This window comes from Ursus americanus, chromosome 21, assembly GCF_024610735.1.
Source record: "Ursus americanus isolate L20-20 chromosome 21, mUrsAme1.1.p, whole genome shotgun sequence".
Classification (NCBI taxonomy): Eukaryota; Metazoa; Chordata; class Mammalia; order Carnivora; family Ursidae; genus Ursus; species Ursus americanus.
In genome coordinates, this window is record NC_142147.1 from 51712213 (window position 1) to 51718640 (window position 6428).

General features: G+C 35.3%; 1 pseudogene; it reads right to left on the reverse strand.

Moving 5' to 3' along the window:
* Positions 1-4224: 4224 nt before the first annotated feature.
* On the reverse strand, positions 4225-4497 carry LOC148108301 (ragulator complex protein LAMTOR5 pseudogene; annotated as a pseudogene).
* Between the last annotated feature and the right edge of the window lie 1931 nt (positions 4498-6428).

Consider the following 6428-nt stretch of genomic DNA (forward strand, 5'->3'; position numbering starts at 1 on the left):
TTACAGGTGTTTTGAATATGAGCAAAACTTTATAAACATTCACATACTGGTTTTTGTGTGAACATAAGTTTTAAGTTCCTTTGGGAAAATACCTGTGAGTGAAATACTGGCTATATTGTAAGTCTATGTTTAACTTTATTAAAGGGAGAGAGTGAAAGGGGGGGGAAGAGAGAAATGCCAAATTGTCATCCAAAGTAACTGGTGCTATTCATTCCCACCAGCACTAAATGAGAGTTCCTGTTGCTCGGCATCCTTACCAGCATTTGGTGTTGTCAGTTTTATTTTATTTTAGCCATTGTACTAGGTATATAGTAGTGTGTAATTATGGTTTTAATTCCAGTGTCTCTGATGACCAATGATTCAGAATATTTACATATGCTTATTTGCCATCCAGATATCTGCCTTGGTGAAATGTCTGTATCTTTTGCCCATTTTAAAAATCAGAAGGGGGAATGAAACATGAGAGACTATGGACTCTGAGAAACAAACTGAGGGCTTCAGAGGGGAGGGGGTGGGGGAATGGGATAGGCTGGTGATGGGTAGTAAGGAGGGCACGTATTGCATGGTGCACTGGGTGTCGTGCACAACTAATGAATCACCGAACTTTGCATCAAAAACCAGGGATGTACTGTATGGTGACTAACATAATATAATAAAAATATTATTAAAAAATAAAAATTGAATAGTTTGCTTTCTTATTTTTGAGGTTTTAAATGTTTTTGTATATATCTTCTGAATATAAAATTTTTTATCAGTTATTTGACTACATATATTTTCTCGTGGAATATGGCTTGGTTTATATTCTTATAATGTTATCTTTCCAGAAAGCAAAAGTTTTCATTTATTTATCAAAGATAAAGTCAAATTTAACAATTTTCCTTTCATGAAGTGAGCTTTTGATGTTTTATCGAAGGTTGTCCTTTCTCTATTAAAGTGTCTTTACGATTTGGTGAAAAATCAGCTGACATGACTGGGCAGGTCTCTGCTCCACCTTCTGTCTGGCTCTAATGATCCATGTATCTATCGTTTTGTCAATACTACATTGTCTTGATTCTGGGTGATTCTAGTAAGTTTTGAAATCCAACAATGTGAATATTGTGATTTTGTTGTTGTTGTTGTTTTAGGATTGTTGTGGCTATTCAATTTGCTTTGGTGTACTACAATACACTTTAGAGCCAGCTCGTTTGTAACTACAAAATATTTTCTATAATTTTCTTAGAGATTACACTGAATTTATAGATCAAATTGAGATAATTGTCATTCTATGCACATGGTTTATTTCTCCATTAATTTGGATCTTATTCCTTTCATCATTGCATTATACCTTCCACTGTCCTGATCCGCACATATTTTGTGAAGTTTATACCTAGTTAATTTACTTTCTTAAAAGTTAACAATTTGTCTTTATCTGACTGACTTATTTCACTTAGTATAATACTCTCTGTCTCTATCCATATCATTGCAAATGGTAAGATTTCATTCTTTTTTTTATGGCTGAGCAATATTCCAGTGTGTGTGTGTGTGTGTGTGTGTGTGTGTGTGTGTGTGTGTGTACCACTTCTTCTTTATCCTATTCATTAGTTGATGGACATTTGGGCTGTTTCCATAATTCGCCTATTGTTGATAATGCCGCTATAAACATCAGGAAGTCTGTATCCTTTCAAATCTGTATTTTTGTATCCTTTGGGTAAATACCTAGTAGTACAATTGCTGGATTGTAAGGTAGTTCTATTTTTAACTTTTTGAGGCAACTCCATAATGTTTTCCAGAGTGGCTGCACCAGTTTGCATTAACACCAACCTTGCAAGAGGGTTCCTCTTTCCCCACATCCTCGCCAACACCTATTGTTTCTTGTGTTTTTGATTTTAGCCATTCTGACAGGTGTGAGGTGATATCTTGTTATTGTTTTGATTTGTATTTCCCTGATGATGAGTGATGTTGAGCATCTTTTCATGTGTCTGTTAGCTATCTGGATGTCTTCTTTGGAAAAACGTCTATTCAGGTCTTCCCAATTTTTTAATTGAATTACTCATTTTTTTGAATGTTTTTATAAGTTCTTTATATATTTTGAGTACTAATCCTTTATCACATATGTCATTTGCAAATATCTCCCCCCATTCCACTGGTTGCCTTTTGGTTTTGTCGCTTGTTTCCTTCACTGTACAGAAGCTTTTTTTTTTGACGAAGTCCCAATAGTTCATTTTTTTCCTTTTGTTTTCTTGCCTGAGGAGACCTATCTTAAAAGAACTTGCTACAGGTGATGTCAAAGAGGTTACAGCTGGTTTCTCCTCTAGGATTTTAATAGTTTCGTGTCTCACATGTCTTTAATCCATTTTGAATTTATTTTTGTGTATGGTGTATAGCACATGATTTCACTCATGTGGGATTTAAGAAACAAAGCAAAGGAGCATAGGGGAAAAAAGAGAGGCAAACCACGAAACAGACTCTTAACCATCAGTTTGTTCTCTATAGTTCTCAGAGGGGAGGTGGTTGTAAGCTAGATCAAGTAGGTGATCACCATTAAGGAGTGCACTTATTGTGCTGAGCACCGGGTGTTTATGGAAGTGCTGAATCACTAAATTGTACATCTGAAACTAATATTACACTAATATTAACTGGAACAAATAATAAGAAAAAATTAACAAATTTACTGTGATATATTTGACATACAGTAACCTGCACACACTAAAAATGCACAATTTGGAAATTTTCAACATAGGTTCACATAGGAAACTTCCAACAAAATCATGATAATGAACTTGTCCATCCATCACCTGTGAAAGTTTCTTTTGACCCTTGTTTTTGTTTTTGACTTTTTTATTCTGGTAAGAACCCTTAACATGAATTGTACCATTTTAACACATTTTTAAGTATACAAGATAGTACTGGTAACAATGTTGTATATCAGATCTCTAGAGTTTATGAATCAAGTTAATTCACTTCTTGAAGTTTTTGCAAATGTGGGCTTTTAAAAATTTTCAAATACAAATTTTGAAACTATACATGTGGGGTTTTTAAAAATTTCAGATACAACTTTTTCTTTCTTTTTTTTAATTAAACTTTTTATTTTGAGAAAATTGTAGATTATCATGGAGCTATAAGAAACAATACAGAGAGATCTAAATTACATTTTTTCCAGTTTCCTGTAATGGTAACATTTTGAAAAGCTGTAGTACAATATTGCAGGATATTGACATTGATACAGACAAGATATAGAATATTTCTGTCACCGCAAGGATTCCTTATGTTGCCCTTTTATTGGCACACCTACTTTCCTCCTGCTACTTCCTCCCACCCAGCTTCCATAATTCCAGACAACCACCAATCTACTTTTCATTTATATAATTTTGTCATTTCAAGAATATGTAAATGGAATCTTACAGCATGTAACCTCCAGAATTGGATTTTTTCACTAGGCATAGTTCTCTGGATGTTCATCCAGTTTATTTCATGTATCAATACTTTGTTTCTTTTTATTGCTGAATAATATTCTGGGTGTGGAAGTACCACAGATTGTTTATTCATTCACTCCATCGAAAGACATTTGGGTTTTTGCCAGTTTTGGGCTATTACAAATAAAACTGCTATGAACATTTGTGTATAGGATTCGTGTGAATATAAGCTTTCATTTTTCTGACATGGAAGCCCAAGAATGTGATTACTGGATCACAGAGTAGTTGCATGTTTAGTTTTTTGAGAAACTGACAAACCGTTTTCCAAGTGGCTATATCACTTTATATTCCCACTAGCAACAGATACAACTTTTTCACTGCAAATATGTAGGAATCAAGATGACTTTTATATATTGACCTTTGTCCTGTGACCTTGCTAAACTCATTCATTAATTCCAGGATTTTTTTTTTTAGTAAAGTCTTTGGGATTTTCTACACTCACAATCATGTCTTCTGTAAGCACATACATTTTATTTCTTCCTTCCCAATGTTTGTCTTTCTTTCCCTCCAACCAGATTTATTGAACATATGAAAATTATATATACAAAGTGACTTGGACTTGCTACTTCAAAACACGATCCTTTCTTACTAATATCTTGATAACTCGGTCTATTGAGTGTCAAAAAGAAGCTTATTCCAAAATTAATAGAAAAGTGCCCAATGCACGCCAAATGAATGGCCTACCTACTGGAACTTGAATAGTTCTACAAGATAATTAGCATAGGTAGGAGGCAACCCCTATGACAGGCTGCTGGAGAACTGATATGACATGTTAAGAGGTCATTTTTCACACTGCCACTGTGATGCTGTCATGTTTCTGGATCATAGTGCTCCCAATATCTGATTCTAGACACACCACAGGAGTATCAGTGGGATCTGAGGTTAGCTTGCTGCTTGGTAGTCTAGAACAGTGGACTCCAGCATGCTCATCTGACAGGGTCTCACAGCAGCCCAAATTAAGTCCTTGTGAATCTGTGTGCAAGATTCCAACAGTGGAAGGATTCTTCATTGTGTCCTCCAAGTGCTGCTCCAAGGTTGCCTCCATTCCATCCACTGTCCACCTGGTCTGGGATCCCACAACACATCCAAAGTTTTTTCTTTCTTTCTTTCTTTCTTTCTTTCTTTCTTTCTTTCTTTCTTTCTTTCTTTCTTTCTTTCTTTCTTTCTTTCTTTCTTTCTTTCTTTCTTTCTTTCTTTCTTTCTTTCTTTCTTTCTTTCTTTCTTTCTTTCTTTCTTTCTTTCTTTCTTTCTTTCTTGTTTTGCTGCACTACCTACGACTTCCAGTACAATGTTGAATAGAAGTGGTGAGAGAGGACATCGATTATCATGCTGAAATTACAAGAGAAGAATTTGGATTCTCACTATTAAGAATGTTCTCTCAGCTTTAGTTTTTTTCATAGAAACCCTTCATTCAGTCAAGAAAGCACCTTTCTTTTCCTGGTTGCTGAGACTTTCTATCATGAATGGAGGTTGTACTTTGTTGAGTGTGTTTTCTGCTTATATTGTTATGATATGGTTTTTGTTCTGTAGCAATTTAATAAGGTAATGTACATGGATTATATTTGAAATGTTAAAGCACCCTCATGTTTTCGTGAATAAACAAACTTCATCATGCTATATTACCTTTTAAAATATTGTTGGGGATTTTTTTTTGCAAATATTTTATTAAGGATTTTTGCCTTTATATTCAAGGGGCATTTAGGAATATGCTTTCTTGCCATTCTAACTGGTGTAAGGTGGTATCTCAATGTGGTTTTGATTTGAATTGCCATGATGGCTAAAGATGTTGAACATTTTTTCATGTGTCTGTTAGCCATTCATAAGTCTTCTTTAGAGAAGTGTCTGTTTGTGTCTTCTGCCTGGTTTTTGACTTGATTATTTGTTTTTTGGGTGTTGAGTTTGACAAGTTCTTTATAGATCTTGGATACCAGCCCTTTATCCGTAGTGTCATTTACAAATATCTTCTCCCATTCTGTGGGTTGCCTCTTTGTTTTGTTGACTGTTTCCTTTGCTGTGCAGAAGCTTTTTTTTCTTGATGAAGTCCCACAAGTTCATTTTTGCTTTTGTTTCCCTTGCCTTTGGAGATGTGTCATGAAAGAAGTTGCTGTAGCTGATGTCGAAGAGGTTACTGCCTATATTCGACTCTATGATTTTGATGGATTCCTGTCACACATTGAGGTCTTTCATCCATTTAGAGTTTATCTTTGTGTATGGTGTAAGAGAATGGTCGAGTTTCATTCTTCTGTATATAGCTGTCCAATTTTCCCAGCACCATTTATTGAAGAGACTGTCTTTTTTCCATTGGATATTCTTTCCTGCTTTGTTGAAGATTAGTTGACCATGGAGTTGAGGGTCCATATCTGGGCTCTCTATTCTGTTCCGTTGATCTATGTGTCTGTTTTTGTGCCAGTACCATGCTGTCCTGCTGATCACAGCTTTGCAATATAGCTTGAAATGAGGCAAAGTGATGCCCGCAGCTTTGTTTTTCTTTTTAGACATTTCCTTGGCGACTCGAGGTCTTTTCTGGTTCCACACGAATTTTAGGATTGTTTGTTCCAGCACTTTGGAAAATGCCATCGGTATTTTGATTGCGACAGGCGTTGAAAGTATAGATTGCTCTGGGGAGCATAGACATTTTAACAATGCTTAGTCTTCCGATCCATGAGCATGGAATGTTTTTCCAACTTTTTGTGTCTTCTTCAGTTTCTTTCACAAGTGTTCTGTAGTTTCTAGAGTATAGATCCTCTACCTCTTTGGTTAGGTTTAGTCCAAGGATTCTTGTGGTGTTTGGAGCTATTTAAATGGAATTGACTCCCTAACTTCTCTTTCTACAGTTACATTGTTAGTGTATTGGAAAGCAACTGATTTCTGTGCATTGATTTTGTATCCTGGCCATTCCTGAATTGCTATATGAGTTCTAGTAATTTTGGGGTGGAGTCTTTTGTGTTTTCCACATAAAGTATCATGTCATCTGTG